Source organism: Brachyhypopomus gauderio, chromosome 1, assembly GCF_052324685.1.
Source record: "Brachyhypopomus gauderio isolate BG-103 chromosome 1, BGAUD_0.2, whole genome shotgun sequence".
NCBI classification, from domain to species: Eukaryota; Metazoa; Chordata; class Actinopteri; order Gymnotiformes; family Hypopomidae; genus Brachyhypopomus; species Brachyhypopomus gauderio.
In genome coordinates, this window is record NC_135211.1 from 18,902,039 (window position 1) to 18,923,853 (window position 21,815).

The 21,815-nt window shown below is 47.2% G+C and overlaps 1 protein-coding gene across 2 annotated transcripts in view; it reads right to left on the reverse strand.

Moving 5' to 3' along the window:
* cdh11 (cadherin 11, type 2, OB-cadherin (osteoblast)) overlaps positions 1-21,815 on the reverse strand; it is a 53,105-nt gene that overhangs the window by 29,305 nt on the left and 1,985 nt on the right. Inside the window, exon 1 of one of the 2 annotated variants that reach the window (XM_077000516.1) lies at positions 4,871-5,042. The exons of the other annotated variant lie outside the window; for it this stretch is intronic. The gene's annotated coding sequence lies outside the window, so the exon portion shown is untranslated. Of the gene's footprint in view, positions 1-4,870; positions 5,043-21,815 lie in introns of those variants that run through there. 2 annotated transcript variants of the gene reach the window in all.

Consider the following 21,815-nt stretch of genomic DNA (forward strand, 5'->3'; position numbering starts at 1 on the left):
AGCCCATAACTGACTCTAGTGTTTTGGAGCTAATCTGTTTCCTATAACAAATATGAAGCATGGTGGTGTTTTACTAAGCCACCCTCATGCAGGTGGAGATACTAACCCTAAACCCCTGGAGCTGGAGCTACTAACCCTGAACCCCTGAAGATGGAGTTACTAACCCTAACCCCTGATTTCTGAGGGCATGGAGTCAACTATCTTTAGTTGAACCGCTAGCTAGCTAAAATAAGACAATAACGTTTCAGACATGGAAACCCGTAATCTCAGCAGAGGACCGCCTCTGCCCGGGGGTTATGCTACCTCTCGGGAGTCTGTGGGTAAATATTTTACAACAGCTCACATGCACATGAAGAGACAAAATCCTCTATACATGTCCATCCTGGTCTGATTTATTCCCCTTTAGAATGAGGGTCAGAGGTCATTGCTCAGAGGGGGGATTATGCAAACTACTCACAGAAGATTTTATTCAAAACAAATGTGTCCCTTCCCCCCAGTAAAGACAGGGCTGGGATCAAGTACACATGGCAAGAGTCACATCGAACTAAAGAGACCATGGTGCTAATGGCCATTAGGTTAAGGGTTAGGATGTGCTGAATGTTACTACTTACACTGATGAGAAGACAGGCGGGTTAGGAGTCTGCATGGTCCTGGAGTCTTTCTACACACTGCAGCTGGCCTGCAGATCACTGCACATCACTCTATATCCTGTTTGACTCTTCAGAAAGATGTTTCATATCAGACTCCCACTCTTAAAACCATCATGGCTGTCTGTTCTGTCACAACAGTTTACATTGTTACATTGTTTTCTGTGTTTTCACATGGTTTCACTTTCGATTTGTCTTGCAAAGATGACTGAAGTGAAGCTTTCAATTCAAACTTACAGAGTACCTCGTTTAATAAAGAAATTAATGAATCAATAAACAACAAGGTGGAAAAGATCTGAATTAGATCCACATAACAGCTAATTACTGAAATAAATAAATGCTGATTACAGTTAAGCACATAGCAGTTAATTACTGAGTGAGCAACAGCACTGAATCCTTTGTGCTAGTGTTCAACTTAAATACAACCATGACACAGCACCTAACCCACCCACACACCCATCACACAGCACCTAATACACCCATCACACCCACACACTCATCACAACCATGACACAGCACCTAACCCACCCACACACCCATCACACAGCACCTAATACACCCATCACACCCACACACACATCACACCCATGACACAGCACCTAACCCACCCACACACCCATCACACAGCACCTAATACACCCATCACACCCACACACTCATCACACCCATGACACAGCACCTAACCCATCCACACACCCAACACACAGCACCTAATACACCCATCACACCCACACACTCATCACACCCATAAAACATCACCTAATATACCCATCACACCCATCACACCAATCACACTTACACACTCATCACACCCACCACACAGCACCTAACCCACCCACACACCCATTACACAGCACATAATACACCCATCACACCCACACACTCATCACACAGCACCTAACCCATCCACACACCCAACACACAGCACCTAATACACCCATCACACCCACACACTCATCACACCCATAAAACATCACCTAATATACCCATCACACCCATCCCACTCACACACTCATCACACCCACCACACAGCACCTAATACACCCATCACACCCACACACTCATCACACATCACCTAATACACTCATCACACCCATCACACCCACACACTCATCACACCCATCACACAGCACCTAATACACCCATCACACCCACACACTCATCACACACACCACCTAAAACACCCACACACCCATCACAGAGCACCTAATACACCAATCACACTTATCACACCCATCACACTCACACACTCATCACACCCAACACACAGCACCTAATACACCCATCACACCCGTCACACATCATCTGTGTCTGTGATGCTTCCCACTCTAGTCTAGTCAAAGTCTAGCGAATTAGTCTTTTCTAAAGTTCACTGAGGTGTTATGGTTGACTGAAATGCTCTTTTTATTATCATCAGTCACTGAAAATATTTTAAAGCACTGAGAAACTGAGTATGGGCAATGTTTATGTGTCTCCATGGTAATGTATTCATCAGAAATGCTTAATGTGGCTGAACAGACGTGGTGGCTAGTGGTGTAGGTGGTATAGATGATGTAGGTGGTGTAGAAGATGTAGGTGTTGTAGGTGCTGCAGGTGGTATAGATGATGTAGGTGGTGCAGGTGGTGTAGATGATGTAGGTTGTGTAGATAATTTAGGTGGTGTAGGTGATGTAGGTGGTGCAAGTGGTGTAGGTGGAGCACAGTACATGTTAAACCCAGCCCTATGAGTCACTATGAGGCCCTATGAGTCACTATGAGGCCCTATGAGTCACTATGAGTCACTATGAGGCCCTATGAGTCACTATGAGGTCATATGAGTCACTATGAGGCCCTATGAGTCACTATGAGGTCCTATGAGACACTATGAGGCCCTATGAGTCACTGTGAGGCCCTATGAGTCACTATGAGGCCCTATGAGTCACTATGAGTCACTATGAGGCCCTATGAGTCACTATGAGGTCCTATGAGTCACTATGAGGCCCTATGAGTCACTATGAGGTCCTATGAGACACTATGAGGCCCTATGAGTCACTATGAGGTCCTATGAGTCACTATGAGGCCCTATGAGTCACTATGAGGTCCTTTGAGTGACTATGAGGCAGGTCTCTACAGACCTGAAGGATCTGCATGTGGAGTAACTGCAGGAGGACTCACTGGCAGCCTTCAGCTGTTCAGCTCTGATTGGTTAATCATTACAGCACAGTGAAGAACAGTGTTGGAGATTGGTGTGTCATTACAGTGGGGTGTAGGACAGTCTTGGAGACCTCACAAATACATCTCTCTGTAAGCTTTCATTAGGACAAAATGGATGAAGTCCTGAATCTTTGAGCCAGTTAGAGGTGTGTGAACAGCATGTAGAAAAATTCACCACCTTCCTCTCAAAACACACACAAACACACATGCAAACACACACAAACACACACACACACACACACAGTTGCTGGCCAGGACAGCAGTGGAGGAGACGGCAAAGGTCAGGGCATCAAATGCAGCGGGCTCTATGCCCACAGCTAACATTGCCAGATCAGACAACCAGTACTGACACTGAGCAGAAAACCAGTACTGACACTGAGCTGGTCACTTCCGTGATGAGAGAGAAGAACAGATGGTCTTTCAAGTTAGAGGAATGGGGACAGTGTGTGTGTGTGTGTGTGTGTGTGTGTGTGTGTGTGTGTGTGTGTGTGTGTGTGTGTGTGTGTGTGTGTGTGTGTGTGTGTGTGTGCTCTAGGCCTGAAATAACTGATTTTTAAAATGTCTGGACATACGAATAAAAAAGTTCACCCATATACTGTCTTTAATAGCATATATTCATTAGTGTATAATATCAAATTGAATTGCATTCAGTTTCCCCCTGAGGATTTGTGCAGCATGTGCAGTTAAGAAGCGTAGTCTATAAATACACAACTGCATTCAGAGCCCTTTAGTCTGAATGTTTGTGTGGGTTCAGAAACGTGCGTGTGTGCGGTGCAGAGCGTAGCACGTGTGAAGGGGGCGGAACGTGGCACGTGTGTATATCCAATCACTGTCTGTGATGCCCCAGCTGCACACGTGTGAATCTTCAGGCATGAGAACAGTAATTAACCGGCTGGTCCTGCAGTCTGGCGGAGCAAGGCAGAGAGAGTTAGGCCTGTAATCACAGTGAGAGGGACTGCCCACCAGCCGTCTGCTGGAGAAAAACCTTCCACTAACGATGAAGCCGGTTTAGCAAGACTGCCAGGATATAAATACATCTCTTTACAGGAGGGACCCAGACAGGTACATCTCCACGTACCTGCATTTGCATTTAGATTTTATTAAGCAATTTGTGTGGCCCAGTGAGCCGTCTGTTGTATTTGAGTGGACCGAGTGTTCCACACAGGGCTGCTTTGTTATGAGAGAAAGGTTCAGTAGTTTTGCCCAGAAAGGCATGAGAATAGCTGTGAATGGTTGAGGGTCACACAGCCCTGAGATCCACCCCTCCCAGTCCCAGTTCTGAGGGACACACAGTGCCACGTCTCCACCCGAACCACATCTCCCCCGAACCACAGCTCCACCCCAAGGAGTGTTGTGAGGCCTTGCTTCTGACATGCCACACACAGATGTAAACCCCGCAGACTCTGAAGAAGGCCTCATGTTTTTTTCTGCAGATGCTACCACTGTTCCCTCTAGAGTCACAAACATCATTCCTCTGACAGTCATGTGTGTTTTACACTGAGACAAGCAGAGTGACAGAAAAGCAAAGAAGAGGTGTTCAAAGAACCTGCTCTCTCCTTCTGTCTTTCCCTGTCCCTCCCTAGCTCTCTTCTTCTTTCTCCCTCTCTCTCTCTCTCTCTCTCTCTCTCTCTCTCTCTCTCTCTCTCTCTCTCTCTCTCTCTCTTTCTCCCTCTCTCTCTCTCTCTCTCTCTCTCTCTCTCTCTCTCTCCCACTTTCTTTGGCTCACTCTCTATCATCTGACTCCTTTCTTCCTCTCTTAAATTTCCCCTCCCTAATCTCTTTTATCTTCATTCTCTCTCCATCTCTGAATATCCACAATACCCACATTTTTTAAATGCATTATTACTATCCAATCACTATCCAGGTTTTTTTAAATCTATCTATCTTAAAATTGAATGAAGATTTTATATCATCCAAAGAGTGTTCCAAGTAAATACAGTTCACAGCTAAACTCGGGCAAAATGTTGAAATGCAAAGCAAAGTTAAACACACACTGTAGCATACAGTAACATCTCAACGCGCGGCCCAACCTGCTCGACCTTGGCCGCCCCGGCCCGACCCAGAGCCTCCGCGTCGCCGGCCGCACCGTCCCACGCACACACACAACCGGCCTTCACACCCAGATGCAAATCCGCGTCTCATCGGCCGGCTGCCTGGCAGCAGCAGAGCTGACGGAGAGTAGGGGAGAGAGGTGTGGGTGCGGACGTAGCCTGCTCCGCTCCGCCAGAGGAAGTCCGGTCCGCCCGCGGCCCGTCATTCACGGAGCACTGGCTAACACCGGCATGACAACGTCAGCACGCTGGAAGAGAGCGAGGCAGATCAGAGCGGCGCTCCCACAGCGCACCGGTGCCACGGCGCTGCCAGGACGGAGCCGCGTTGGTGCCTCGCGTCTACACAGCCACCCAACACCGACGCTGGCAATTACTTCAGCCGTCTTTAGCTGGGGGCAAATATTATATATAGCGCAGAATTCTACCGAGAACATTACAGTGTGGCGCTACGTTACCATGTAAATTAAATATATGATGTCACAACAAATTTAAGTTAAACTGATGTATGAACTGGATATTCAAATATATCCCATGCCGATTTCTCAAATAGATAAAAAAGACTTTGTCCCAGTTTGATTTGTTTCAGTATCAAATCACATATTCATGAATCAGTAGTGATGTTGGGAAATGCTCGTTCTTCATCATCTTTTCAGACTTTTTACATTCATTGTGTGTGCGTGTGTTAATATGTGTTAATAATACATATTTGATTTTGTTTATATCGATGTTCTTGTGAGCATGCATGTCTATTTTTACATGCAATTGGATTTTTTTCTTCTATTTTCTAGCACCAGGAGCATGAGCTAGGAGTCTGATGAATGCTGTCTCTCTTCTCAATCTGTACCCCTCTATTCTTTCTCTCTCTCTCTCTCTCACTCTCTCTCCCTCTCTCTCTTTCTCTCTCTATTCTTGTTCTCTCCCACTTCATGCTCCTTCCTCAGGTTACTTTCATGTATGGAAGCAGCCCAGTATGCATGTCTTTGTTGCACCTCTCTCTCCACTCATCCCCACCTCTCTCTCCACTCATCCCCACCTCTCTCCACTCATCACCACCTCTCTCTCAACTCATCACCAACTCTCCACTCATCACCAACTCTCCACTCATCCCCACCTCTCTCCACTCATCCCCACTTCTCTCCACTCATCACCACCTCTCTCTCAACTCATCACCAACTCTCCACTCATCACCAACTCTCCACTCATCACCACCTCTCTCTCCACTCATCTCCACCTCTCTCTTCACTCATCCCCACTTCTCTCCACTCATCACCAACTCTCCACTCATCACCACCTCTCTCTCTCCACTCATCCCCACTTCTCTCCACTCATCACCAACTCTCCACTCATCACCACCTCTCTCTTCACTCATCCCCACTTCTCTCCACTCATCCCCACTTCTCTCCACTCATCACCAACTCTCCACTCATCCCCACCTCTCTCTTCACTCATCCCCACTTCTCTCCACTCATCCCCACTTCTCTCCACTCATCCCCACCTCTCTCTCCACTCATCCCCACTTCTCTCCACTCATCACCAACTCTCCACTCATCTCCACCTCTCTCCACTCATCCCCACCTCTCTCTCCACTCATCCCCACCTCTCTCTCCACACTCATCCCCACCTCTCTCCACCCCACACCCCTCTCCACATCCCTCCAACCCCTCCATCTCACAGCCCCCACCCTCCCCCACACCCTCTGTGCACACCGTGCACCTCTGTCTTTGTTCACAAATGAAAAACGGTGTCGTGTGTGTGTTCTCTGTGTGCGTGTGAGGTTGTGCTGGGCGTTAGTGTAACTGCCGTGAGAGGGGAAGCTGTTCTGAAGTGTTGTGGCAGGAAGAGGACATGGCGGTAGAAACCTCTCCTCTCTGAGTTGATATTCCTGCCACCGTGTCTCTCTCAAGGGTGATGTTTATGGATAAGCTCTTGAATATGTATTCTGCAGATTATGGCTTTCACCCCAGTACCATTGTCCTTTATTTCCTCCTGAAGAGGTCACCCCCCCCCAGCTCCCTGTCACCCAACTCACCCCCAAATTAAATCACTCCCCCCCCCTCTTCACTGTCACTTACTTTGAAGGAGACGGTGCAACTGCATCATATTACCTGAGCGGAAAACGCAGTGGAGGGAAATTCAATAGGCTTTTAACATACAGTCGGGCTCTGTGGGATAAGGGTTAGACTCCACATGATTTACACATCTGATAAAAACCCGTTCCACTAAGTTTGAAAAACTGACTGCTCATCAAATTATCGCAGTTCCACATATCTGACCCTAATTTTGCAAATCGTTAGGTTTTGATTTGTCTGGATTTTCTTCTGAGCTGATGGCAAACGGGCTGGGCGCACCCCGCTGCCCCTAGTGGGATTTGAGCACCAGATTTGATTGTGACAATCTATTTTCTAGAAATCTCCAGAAATGAAAAGAGCTGGAGGAAGCTTGTGAAGAGTTTTGAAAGCTGCTGGGTTAGAACTCTGTTACCACCCGCGTACTGGAGTAACAAGTGCATACTGATCAAAAACAGCCCCGTCCCCAGCAACAGCCGTCCGAGTGTAGACATTCTGATATTGTTTCGAGTAGATAAGCAGATGGTGATGAGAAGCACAGATCCCAGTTAGCTGAAACATACTTTAATAATGGGGAAGGAACAAACTGACCTGCAACTTCAAGAACCTTAGTCAGATCTGAATTCAGTGGTTACTGTGTGTTGTTTGATTAACATGTCCACTCTCATATGCTTGCTGAAAGCAACACAGTATGAGATGTGATGCTCCCTACCCCGAAGAACGAGACATCCCTAACAAGACATCCCTAATGACAGTGACCTGGTCTTTGTCTTCTTTGTCTTCCTAAGATTGCTGGAAGACGACCAACGCCAACGACGGCCCCGCCCCCTTCAATCATTTCCCCTTCAATTGTTTTTTTTTCTTTATTAATTCTATTTCAGCACTTACGAGAAGCTTCTGGATCTGAAGCTTCTGGATCTGAAGCTTCTGGATCCAAATGCTTATCCTGATAAGAGCGAGTCTGGAGTAGTGTGCTTCTCGACAGCCTCCAATGAATACCAAGTGACATGAGCCCCAGGCAGAAAAAAACTGTCCATTAGAGGCGCCTTCTGCGTTAAACAGAGCATGCTGGGCAGAGGTGGAGCGTGGGTGGAGCGGGGGTGCTGACATACGCCCGCTGTTGCTTGCCAAATTAAAAGAGGCTCCAGCCTACTTTGGTGAATACAAAGCAGGGCGCTGGCGTGCCCTCTGTGTGTCTGATTCATCCCCCCCTGGGTTGCCATCACTCTCCTCAGCTGTGAGAACTCCCCTCCCCAAGCACTTGAATGGGCAAAAAAAGAGAAAAAATCGACAGGCTTGATTCGTGGATAAATAAGGCTTTTTCTGGTTTTACGTTTGGGTTGGGAGTCACTGTGGGGAAGATGGGATGGTCAGGCTGACACAGAGAGGAGGAAAGGTTTGTAAAGGCCGATATGGGCACAGTGTTTCTCCCTCTCCTAGTCTCTCTCTCTCTCTCTCTCTCTCTCTCTCTCTCTCTCTCTCTCTCTCTCTCTCTCTCTCTCTCTCTCTCTCTCTCTCCCTCTGCCAGTCTCTGAGCAAATTGGGCAAATTGGACGGCATTAATGAAGGCAAAAAACTATCTGTCCAACACACTCCACCCATACACACACACACACACACACACACACACACACACACACACACACACACGCACGCACGCACGCACGCACGCACGCACGCACACACACACACACACACACACACACACACACACACACACACACACAAACACACACACACACACACACACACACACACACACATACAAGCACACATGAGGGCTGTGGGAGATGTAACTTCTCATTGCATGCTCCATGGTTAATGACTAAATCTGTCATTTTCAGTGCTATATGGGTGTCTGTCTGTTCTGCCTACAGCTCCATCGTGGCTGATTAGCTGTGCTGTGCCAGTGTGGAGTAAAGGTCCTGCTTACCGACCTTCATCGAGCTCTCCAACTCCCATCCTCTCTCCCTCTCTCAATCCCTCTCTCTTCATCCCTCTCTCCCTCCCTCTTTCCCTCTGTTCTCACAGTTTGACCATCTCCCTGACCCTATCACAGTTGCAAGCTGGACACACACTACGTCCCTCCCCTGATCTAAATGCCCTGCGTATCAAAAGCACGGCGATGAGAAATAATTCATAATCTAATGCAGTGGTTCCCAAAGTGGGGGGCGCGCCCCCTAGGTGGGGCGCGGAGCTATTGCAGGGGGGGCGCGGAGCTTGAAAGTAAAACGTGCACATGTGTTTAGGGATGCACCGATTCCGATATTAATATCTGAAAAAATTCTAGATCGGGTATCGGGGACAATGTGACCGATCCATAAAAACAGATCTATTCAGTCTAATTCTATGCTTGTATTGCTTGCTTTTCGGAGTTAGTTCAACCTAATACTCGCGCTGGTGGTATTCCACTTATTCCGTTGATTTGCTGGTTGACCAAAATAAACCTGGGCTCCAGCAATACTTCACTGTTCATACATGAACTGGTGAGTTGTCCAAAGCTCATTTAATGCGTTACTTACAGAAATAAAATAAAGAGCAGTGGTCTGACTCGGTCTACGACAGAAAGCTAAAAAAACAATATTCCATACGCGCGCTCAACTCGCTCCCTTAAAGAGACAGTACACATATTTCTGGCCGTTACATGCTTTGTGCTCTGCGTGATGTCTGCGCTTGCAAACTAGCCGCATATGTATTGCTGTTTCTCTTATTTCATCTCCTTATTTGTTTTAAATTATATTTAGAATTCTTGAACCATTTAAAAGGTTTCTTGCAGTTTATTTTTTCACGTTTGACCAAAGTTGTGAACCTATTGTTTTTGTAAGTTTCAGGTTCTTTGGTATTATTTATTTTACATTCAATGTTATATTCATAATTGCACTGACTGAACAAATGCAAGTTGTGTTGTTTTTACATGTTTTATGTGTGTTTAAGTGTGCTATACTGGTGCAGAGTTTTCAATAAACTTGTAATTCAGTATGTCTGTGTTTAAAAAAAAAATGCTTTAAGTCGATTCAGCACAGTTTTACTCTATCAGATCGGTATCGGCAGAGGCGGTCTTTGCATAGAGGCATGGCTAGGCAACTGCCTTGGGCCCCTCCCACTGCAGCCCACTGTAGGGGCCCCCTGATTAGCTGACTTATTTTTCGCATATTAATGTTGATGGGCCCCCTACCTAATTTCGCCTTGAGCCCCCAAATTGCTAAGTCCGCCACTGGGTATCGGATCAGTATCGGCCGATACGAAGCCTCAGATATCTGAATCGGTATCAGAAGTGAAAAACGTGAATCGGTGCATCCCTAGTCAATATGGGGGGGGGGGGGGGGGGGTGTAGGGGGGGCACAAAAATATTCTCATCTACTAAAGGGGGGCACGGCAGAAAAAGTTTGGGAACCACTGATCTAATGAAAGTGAACTGTGCTCTCCACACTTGAATAATGCAACGTTCTTTTCTTCTTAACCTTCTGGGCTCGTTATGCCCGTACAATGACCATAATGTTTCATGTCATTCACACAAAGTCAGAATCAAAAATCAACATGCAAGCGGAAAGAGCGTTTGGTATATAATATATAAACTTTTTATAAGCTATCAAAAAAGAAGAAAATGTCAAACTGTCACCAGAGTCATGACCTCTATCTAATCTGGATTAGACAGTGAACTAAAAGGCACGAGGGAATCGATAATGTACATGTCAGTGCAATCAGGCACTTCAGCAGTCTGGCTGTGACGGGCCCTCCACACAGACGCCTTCAACTTCCTCAGCTTAAAAGGACACACACACACACACACACACACACACACACACACACACACACACACACACACACACACACACACACACACACACATGCAGCAGGAGGACTTGGGCAATAAAGGCTGGGGTTAAAACCACACTGTTCATTTCAACTCACTCAGAATCTTTTGAAATGCTCATTTAAAAATGTATGATTAAAGAAGTCAGTTACCCTGTTACCCATGACTAGCTGTAACCCTGCTAACACATTCACTTTCATTTAGAATACATATTCTGTGCTTTTATCTCCCGTCTCACCATGTCAGTCTTTCCATGACATACAATGGGGCAATTAACTACAATGTAAGGCCAATTTTTTATTGTTTGTCTATTATTTATATATATATATATATATATATATATATATATATATATATATATATATATATATATATTTTTTTTTTTTTTTTTAAGTTCAAGCCCTCGGTTTATTGAACTGCCACTGGCCACTCATAAACTGTTATTGTTTGCCTCAAACCATGTGAGATTAATTTTTCTTTTAAATGAACTGTCCAGCCTGCTCTGGTGCGAGACACGGGCGCAGTATAAATGGTTTATGTCATGGCTTTCGTCAAGCTGCTTCCCCCACAACCTCTCTCAGTAATTGAAAAGCCACCTCAGATGGAGGGCGCGGCCAGCGGCGTCTGCTGCATGCCAAACGCCCCACAGCCAGGAGAAGCTGTCGCCATCTCAATTACGGGAAGAGAGGAGCCGCAACCCAGCGACCCCAGCGCCACTCTTCTGTTCATTTAGGGCCCTGAACAGGGACAATGCTGTAATGGAGGGTCCAGAACCAGAACTGTGTCTGGACCAGGACCGTTTTCACGTCTCGGTAGCAGACCTGGAACAATTTTGGGAAGAAAGGCAGTGTGCTTCAGAATTGGCCTCAGGTTTACCCAGTCTGGCCAGTTTGCCTTCCTCTGTGGTTTTCTTTGCTTGCACAATTTTAATGCCCTCTCAGCCAGTTACGCTGAAACCCATTCCAACTGGTCCCCACTCCACCCAGAAACAATGTAACTCACTCCAACTGGTCCCCAGTCCACCCAGTGGCCCTGCCATGACAGTCTCTCCAACTCCAACTCTGAATCATAAAAACACTTCATACATATTTATGCAACTGCATTTCTCCAGTGCAGCATTCTCAGTACAGCTGAATTACACAAGGAAAAACCAACCCGTACATAGAAATATGACCACATGGCCACGTGATCACAAACAATGAATTTTAACCCAAGGTTTGGCACAGTAGGAAGGACTCCATTAAGCCTGTTAATGCTCCTTAAAGACAGCATGGCCTGTCCAAGTGTCTGCACCAGGAGATCTGGAGCGTTCCTTCTCTGCTGCATCCCAGTCTGAAGGGCCATTACTCTGCTCCTCCTGCCTGGCTGGTGTGATGTTCATTACCACGACATGGAGGACACAGCTACAGCAGGACTGTACAGGACTGTGAGCTTCACAACAACTCTGTTTAGTCCCCTCTTCTGCACTCTGCATGTTCTTGAGTGCTGCAACTTCTCAGATGATCTGCCCGCTCGTCCAGTACATTTCACCGCACTGTCAACCTTGTGGTAACCTACATATTAATAATAAACTAAACTAACTAAACAAACTCAACATAGACCTTGGGATTTCTGTACATCTCTGTGGAACAGTTCAGAGTCTGAACTATAGAACCTGCATAAGTGATCATGAAAATGAGCTAAAGCTAAATTTCTTTGCTATGTTGCAGACCAACAATGTAAAAACACGCTTTTTTTTAAATAGCAGAAGCTGTGTGATTCATAGTGCACAGACTGTGTGTGTTTCATAGTCCCTGGGCTGTGTTTTGTTATCACAGTGGCCCTTACGTTTCCAAGGAGAGACATTCAAATGCAGGCACTTTTCAGGTCAGTAGTCATGCAAGTGTGTTTCAGGGGAAAAAAAAAACATTTGTGCTCAGTGAAAGCAGGTAAAAGAAGGGATTGTTAAGAGATGGGGGAGGGGAGGGAGGAGGAGAGGAGAGGAGAGAGGGGAGGAAATATGAGGGAGGAGGGGAGGCAGGAGAAGGGGAGGAGAGTAGAGGAGAGGAGAGGGAATATGAGGGAGGAGGGGAGGCAGGAGGAGGGGGAGGAGAGGAGAGGAGAGGAGAGGGAATATGAGGGAGGAGGGGAGGCAGGAGAAGGGGAGGGAGGAGGAGAGGAGAGGAGAGAGGGGAGGAAATATGAGGGAGGAGGGGAGGCAGGAGAAGGGGAGGGAGGAGGAGAGGAGAGGGAATATGAGGGAGGAGGGGAGGCAGGAGAAGGGGAGGAGAGTAGAGGAGAGGAGAGGGAATATGAGGGAGGAGGGGAGGCAGGAGGAGGGGAGGAGAGTAGAGGAGAGGAGAGGGAATATGAGGGAGGAGGGGAGGCAGGAGGAGGGGAGGAGAGTAGAGGAGAGGGGAGGGAATATGAGGGAGGAGGGGAGGCAGGAGAAGGGGAGGGAGGAGGAGAGGAGAGGGAATATGAGGGAGGAGGGGAGGCAGGAGGAGGGGGAGGGGGACATGAAAAACAACAGTTAAAGGAAGTTGTGTGTTTGCGTTGTGTGTCCAGGGGGAGGTTGTGCAGGAGGCACCCAGCACCGCCACCCTCCACTTACACACACACACACACACCTCAGTTCACCACACCTTACAGGACACCTTGTAGGATGCCCTGCAGGACACCCTGCGGGACATCGCCGGTCTCCTTGTGTCCTTGCGGATATGGCATTCAGCAGGCATTCCTTCTGTTTCCACCCCCTCTGTAAAGACCTCTACTGTTGTACAGCTAACACTTGCCACGCTAATTATAAAGAGAAATGTCTTTTTTCAGTAATGAGAGTCTTCCCAACAGTCCACCCACACGCTCAGACACATGCAAATTATTCCTGCATTACAGTAAAGTACAATCCCCTTACATAGAGGTCAATAGGAGATGGACACCCTCATATTAAATCACTATAATGAAATCTGTTTACTAAATAAGATCTTGCACTATTTACCTCTGGGTCTGTATATAATACAAATTAATTGACATGTTAAAATTTACAGGCAAAGTAAAGCAGAAATGTGTAATATTCTCTAATGCACTTTCCAAATGCACCACAGAGCCAAAGAAATCCATCTCAACACTTATCAACAGAGAGATAAGTGCTGGGATAACAGTGGGATAAGCACGGAAACTGGAACGGCCTGTTCATGCGTGGGGCTGAATCATGCGTGGGGCTGATTCCAATGTGAGATGATTGCAGTGTGAGATGATTGCAGTGTGAGATGATTCCAGTGTGAGATGATTCCAGTGTGAGATGATTGCAGTGTGAGATGATTCCAGTGTGAGATGATTCCAGTGTGAGATGATTGCAGTGTGAGATGATTCCAGTGTGAGATGATTCCAGTGTCAGATGATTGCAGTGTCAGATGATTGCAGTGTGAGATGATTCCAGTGTCAGATGATTGTGTGAGTCACAGTGGGAGCTGGAATATTCCAGTATTCCTGTTTTCCAGTTTTCCAGGACTCACCACATTCAGCACTGAGGGCGTGAGGATGCTCTGCCGAAGGGCGACTATAAGGGTGACGTTACAGCGATCTGCCTCCTGTTTCATCTGGTTTGAAGCTGGGCTCTGGCCCTCTGGCCTGCGCATCTGAACGTCCATTGTAACGTCCTGATAAAGAGATTAGGGTCCTGTGAAAAGAGGTGGGACCGCATCGCAGATCCCCAGCTGAAAGAGCCATTGTGCTGCAGTTACACATCCTGCCCTCCCCGAGCACTTGACAAGCAAAACAGCGGACAACAGAATTCCTGTGTCAAACAAACCACTCCTTGTCTGCCTGAGAGTGTATCTGCTTCATTTACAAACGCTTGCCTTTGTGACCCAAACCAATCCACATTAGCCGCTACTAGACACAGAACCAAATCAATTATTCACCCTTTCTCCACTTTTATTTTAGTGCAAAAAAGAGAATGACACAAAAAGACCTAAAAAGATTCAATCAATGAAGCGGCAGTGCTGGAAGCTGCTTTGGAGACACTGCCCTGGAACATGTGCAGACTCTTCTCCCTCGTCTCTGGAGCCGCTGTGCTCTTTCACTCTTTGTCTAGGCTGCACGGTTCACATTCACATGCCAAACACTGGAACGCTCTCCTCAGAGCAGCAGATGTTCGTAAGAGAATTCACAAGATCCTGTTCTTCTTCAACACTGCTGATACAGGAAATGTAAGAAGTGAAACCTTCCAGTATGTAGATACAGTATAATCAATCATGTGCTATTTGCTAGAAAAAAAAATGTAACAAAGCAGGACGGGAGGCACATTTGCATAGTGATCCAAGTTCTTAGTGATTCAAGTTCATAGTGATTCAGCTTTATAGTGAAGCTCATCAGTCCCTGGAACAGGACTCCTCTGAGCACTGCTCTACTCCACCAGGAGACACGCTTCATCTTCTGCTTCTAGCACGCTGCTCTGATTTGGGGTTTTTTACTTCATTTCAATCTGATTTCCTGCCAGGAAGCCAAATATTGAATACGAAATACTTATAGCGGGGTTTGCTCCAGCACCTACTGTTATCACACACACACACACACACACACACACACACAAACTAGGACGTTAGCTTCAATCCTTTCTTAAATTAATGTTCCACCAGGAAATAGAACCAGTTCTATTGTGTGTTCATGCTTTGCAAGGTCAGAGGTCACGTTCTGGGCTTGCTGGTCCCCTCCCTCTGACCTCTGATTAGTCCCACTTGTAATTCTGTGCTAAGGTGCACACACAATGGTTGAGATATAACCCTTTCAATACCTCACAGCAAGACAGCCAAAGGCTAAAGTGCTCCAAACGTCAGGAAGCACCGTTGTCAGATGATCAGTGGGCGGAGCACTGCTTGGCTCCGCCTCCACGGTCACGGTGTAATGTTCGGAGGGATAAGTGTGTGATACTGGGCAGGACTACAGAGAGCGGTCTAGGCCACACTCTGGCTCCGTCCGTCGTCTTCCTGACTACTGTGCTGCACGACAACGTGGCTCTCCAAAGCACTCCACCCACCCATAAAAATGTGTCCCTCCCTCTGTCTGGCTTCTCTCCTTCTTTTAATTTTCTCTCTTTCAGGAGGGAGCAATGAAAAGGTCTGATGGTTGCCTGTGGGGTGTGGGGGCGGGAGGCGCTGACCATGGTGAAATACCTTATGAAGGAGTCAGCCAGACTTAGGAGAGGGGGAGCAGGGAGGAGAGCAGGGAGGAGGTGGAGATGAAGGAGGAGGTGGAGAGCAGGGAGGAGGTGGAGATGAAGGAGGAGGTGGAGATGAAGGAGGAGGTGGAGAGCAGGGAGGAGGTGGAGAAGAGGGAGGAGGATGAGGAGAGCAGGGAGGAGGAGGAGAAGAGGGAGGAGGAGGAGAAGAGGGAGGAGGTGGAGAAGAGGGAGGAGGAGGAGAAGAGGGAGGAGGTGGAGAAGAGTGAGGAGGAGGAGAAGAGGGAGGAGGTGGAGAAGGTGGAGGAGCAGGAGAGTCAGCACAGGCGTGGACAACAAACCAGCGCAGGCTCCTTTTCTCAAAGCCTGTCTGACATTTCGAGGACCTGTTTGTGGGAGGAAAGTCGGCCAATGTGCTTGACCTTCTGTTCATTACACACCCAGCACCCCCTCCAGCACATGAGATACTGAGGAGGTGTGGAGCTAGAGCACTCCACAGGGATAGAGCACTCCACAGGGCTAGAGCACTCCACAGGGATAGAGCACTCCACAGGGCTAGAGCACTCCACAGGGCTAGAGCACTCCACAGGGATAGAGCACTCCACAGGGCTAGAGCACTCCACAGGGCTAGAGCATCCCACAGGGATAGAGCACTCCACAGCCCTCCCAGTCCTCCCAGCCCTCCCAGTCCTCCCAGTCCTCCCAGTTCCCCCAGCCCTCCCAGTCCTCCCAGTCCTCCCAGCCCTCCCAGCCCTCCCAGCCCTCCCAGTCCTCCCAGTTCTCCCAGCCCTCCCAGTCCTCCCAGTCCTCCCAGTCCGCCCAGTTCCCCCAGCCATCCCAGTCCTCCCAGTCCTCCCAGTTCCCCCAGCCCTCTCAGTTCTCCCAGTCCTCCCAGCCCTCCCAGTCCTCCCAGTCCTCCCAGTTCCCCCAGCCCTCCCAGTCCTCCCAGTCCTCCCAGCCCTCCCAGTCCTCCCAGTCCTCCCAGTCCTCCCAGCCCTCCCAGTTCTCCCAGCCCTCCCAGCCCTCCCAGTCCTCCCAGTTCTCCCAGCCCTCCCAGCCCTCCCAGTCCTCCCAGTCCTCCCAGTCCGCCCAGTTCCCCCAGCCATCCCAGTCCTCCCAGTCCTCCCAGTCCTCCCAGTTCCCCCAGCCCTCCCAGTTCTCCCAGTCCTCCCAGCCCTCCCAGGGCTTTTGGTCGGCTCATCTGTGGTTCCCAGACTGCTTTATGGCGAGCTTCTCTTTGGTCTGTTCAAATGAATAATCTTACATCAGCACCTCTGCTACACGTCCCACAGCAACAACACTGCTGCAGCAGAACCTGCACACCCGGGCCAAGTCTGGACCCAAGCAGTGACGTCGCTAAGCAGATAAACAGCACCTAGCAGCCTTAACGCACCTCACTTTAACTTCAATCGGGTAATTTCACAGGTTGCTGAAGCAATGTATAAATATTTAAAGATGGAATAATATCATGATTAACACAGTCCCTCAGTACATTCATGGACGACATGCAAAATACGTGCCGCTCTAAATTAAAACAAGCAGGTTTTGATTCACGATATTTTTCTCCCTCTTTCAATAACCTCCAAGACTCAATTAGAGTGCAGAATGAAGAGTACACATTCCAGCTCACCCCGCCCCCCCCGCGCTGAACCCTAGCCTGTCGACAGCAGCGCGCTCCAAGAAAGAGCCGAAAACGCAGAGGCTGATGAGGCAAACGTGCTATTACCATATGCCACCAGATAATGAACAAACCTGGCATGCTTAACACTCTGATTGTAGGCTGTGGGTGATTTGTAAATTAAAAGATCTTAGTTCACTTTCAGCAGAGGTAACATGGCTCTAGTTTCAATTGGTTGTGCCTTTCAGCTCCGAGCAGCTGTTTGCGGCAGCACAAAAGCCTTGCGTATCATTTCCTAGTGTTCTTAGCCCTGAAGAGGCGAGTGCTCACAGCGAGTGGCTGGCGTGGACCAGAATGGCGAAGGCAACAATTAGCTTTACTGCAGAATAACAGAGGGATTAACGGAGCATGTCATTAGGGATCAACGTACACTCCCACTGTAAAAGGAAGACGCAAAGCTCTCGTTTAAAAAAACAGCCTGCAACGTCTGCTAAACGTCCAGTGCGTGGCCTGCAGGTGCACTGTCCTGCGGCGGTGGACTATCGTAGTGGCTTCATCACAGAGAAGAACAGTCCCTGCTCTTGGAATGAGATGGTAGGCCGGAAAACTTGTTTCAGGCTCAGGGAATTGAAACCATGGTGCCATCGTTTGGTGTCCTGTATTCATGAGCCTATCTGTGAAATATAATCTTATAAGATAAAGGGCATCAGCTCCTACAAAGGGCACGTTTCTTTAACACAGACCTTTATCATCCAGCCTCCAATAGGACATCATTACGTGAACAGTTGTACAGTAGTTTTTGCCCTGATGCACCCCGGGCAACGGTGAGCCAGCCAAAAACGACACCATTACTCCAGCCTGAGCGAGGAGCTACTTTTCCTTAAATACCACAGTATAAATCATCGTACATACATTCAGTGTGTGATTGGTGGGAGAGAAATCTCAGCACAGTGTGCTCTGTGCTGCACAAGACCCCGGAGACCGAGGAGTTCAGAGGCACTGAGCAGGCCACTCTGTGTCTCACTCTGTGTCTCACTCTGCATCTCACGCTGCGTCTCACTCCCTCACTCCACGAGTTTGTTTCTAAAGGTCAACTGGGCCACAGCTCTTTATGAGTCAGTGTTTTTAGTTCAGATCGTATTTTAATGACTACATATGGGAGATTAAATTATCACTGAAAGGCTAAAATAAGCCAGACACTCGAATATGAGAAATAGAGGAGGAATAATAAAGGGGAATTTATAAAAGGAGAGATTCACCCGGCCTGTTTCACCTACAAAATAGTAAAAACAACAGCATATTTGGCACTGCAGACATCAGGTCCCACTGTCAGACTCAGACTCAGACTCAGACTCAGACTCAGACTCAGACTCCTGCTCCTACATGGCAGTTTAAGCGTGATGTGAAATGGGGTTCTAATGCTAGCAAATGTTTGTTGCTAAAATGATCTTTTTCCTTGTTTAATGCTTGCTGTTTCAAAAATTATCCATTATATTAAACATAGGAGACCTTTAATACACTTAATACAGTGAATTGTATCTAAAGCCCATATAGAGTGACCTGTCAATTAATTAAGAGATTATTTCAGCTTATTTCAGCAAACACAACCAGATTTCACAAACATAACCAGAGTCAGGCACAGACATAACCAGAGTCAGGCACAAACATAACCAGAGTCAGGCACAAACATAACCAGAGTCAGGCACAGACATAACCAGAGTCAGGCACAAACATAACCAGAGTCAGGCAAAGACAAAACCAGAGTCAGGCACAAACATAACCAGAGTCAGGCACAGACATAACCAGAGTCAGGCACAGACACAACCAGAGTCAGGCACAGACATAACCAGAGTCAGGCACAAACATAACCAGAGTCAGGCACAGACATAACCAGAGTCAGGCACAGACATAACCAGAGTCAGGCACAGACATAACCAGAGTCAGGCACGGACAGCAGCACACACGGAGCCTCCAGTCATCTTCCATGAAAAGTGGCTGCTTCATTTTAAATTGTTTTTTTTTTTTTTCAGTCAGTCAGTGCATCATGGAAAGCATTATGAGCTTAGCAAGCTTACGCAAGCTTAGCGTTCTATCATATAAGGGTTCCTGTGTTCAGCCTTCCATAAAATTATACTTTGTAAAAGAGTCGGAAAGATGAGCTCTCAAGAGTGCAGATTTAGAAAAAGCTCAGAAGAAAGCAATATAATAATGTACATTAATGTACACCGGAGTGGGCTTGATAATACTGAAAAACTTAAAAACACACTTTTTGCAAGCAACTTTAGCAGAATATGCTCCACCGCTGACCTATTCAACACTCCTGTAGGTGAGACATCTATCAGGCCCTGAGGTCTGGGAGAACATATCACCCTCTCCCCAGCTGTGGCAGTATCTCCTCCCCCCTAGCCGTGACCCACCAGGACCCTGCCCCGCTAGCTGCTAGCTTAAATATCAGTGTCTGAAGACCGACGTAACACACACAGCAACGACTCGTGCTTTAGCCTTGAGAGGTCTCCGTCCAGAACGTCTCACCAAGCTTGCTCTCAGTGTGCAGATCACATAAATCCAAGACTTCAAGAGAATCCATTAAATGCATTAACCGAGACACGGTGAAAGACACTACATCCTGTAATGTGACCATAGTAACTGCAGGATCTGTTCTAGGCTTGGCTAACAGCAGCTATGTAGGGTGAGTGGATGAGATGCTCAGACCCTTGTGATGATTAGCACGACCACATTTATGGCAACACCATGAAGATAAATGACCCTGTGAGTCTACATGATGTGTCGAGTATGTTATTAATTATTCCTCAGAGGAAAATTAAAACATGGAATTCCCCGATCTATCTTCTCCTAGCCGCACACATTCCAGACATTCCTAAGAACCAATACAGACATTATCTCCATATGCCAGTGCTCCCGTCCACCAACTACCCTCAGCACAAGGGCCGTGCAAAAGTGGCTGCGTCACACACAGCGGCTCCGATGATGCAAAGCCCCTCCGCGCACCCTCCACACCGCCTGGCTGAGGCAGTGTTATTAATGTGTGTGAGAGAGACCCAGGACAGTCATTAGGAAACCAGCTCATCTGTGAAGGAGCAAAGCGTTCCGGAGGAAACGGTGGTCCGAGAACAGCGCAATGCTCCTTATGACAGTGTAACCACAGACCACAGTACTCCTGCAGGAGATGCTGGAGTCATCACTAGTGCTTCGGTCATCAGATGTGGATGTAGCAGCATTGGAGACGCTCGGGACACAAAGACAGAGGAGAATATCTCCCATCTAACACGCAGAGTGACAGCTAACGTCACCTTCACAGGCCCAGATTATCACAGCTCTTCAATAGCAACATGCATGCCTGCAAACTGCGGCATCTCTGTACACGCTTGAAGGTTTCCAGCAGTGATGTTGCACTATGTAAACACTTCAGTCTGACAACAAGGTCATTCTTAGAAATTATCAGAAGTACAATTTATTTAAATAATAATAAAGAAAAATACATTTAAAAAAACATAAAAGGAAAAGAAAATTCTCAAAGCACTCAAAATAACGAATGTGTTTATTTCATGCAGAGTCTGTCCCTCCGCAGAGAAGTCTAATGTGGAACAGAGCAGTGTGGGGTCTTCACTCCAGCTAAAGACCTCTCTCCCCCCACAACCCTGCTCCAATCTGCTCATGTGACACCTAAGGTAACAGAAGCTACTGACTGGATGTTAATCCTGCCAGAGTGGCACAGTGCGTGCCCAGGCCTCTGTTAGATTGAATTCACTGTCCCTGGAGAGCACAGGCGACGATGGCGACGGCTCTCCATCTTGGTGAGGAGCCCTATGAAAGCGCGAGACTGCGCCAGGCTACGGCTAAAAAGAACAACAGCACCACCTATTGACCGCCTTCCAGAAAAAGAAAAACTGTCCTTGCGTTTAACTGCCCGCGTCTTCTCTCACCTTTATTTTAGCTCTTCTTGAGCTATATATATATATATATATATATATATATATATATATATATATATATATATATATATATATATATATATATATATATATATATAATTAATGTGTTTTTATTTGTTAATTAAGCAAATAAATAAAAATGTAAGCCAGCTGTTTAAAAGTGTTTATCACATTTTAAAATTAAATGAGTTTAACTTAAACTCTGGTATAAAATTCTTAGAAGAGGTTTCCATTGTATTGTATTGAAAGGTATAAAAACCTGAATATCACTTTGCGTTATGAGTAAAAGCATTCAAAACAGCAAAATATTTAGTC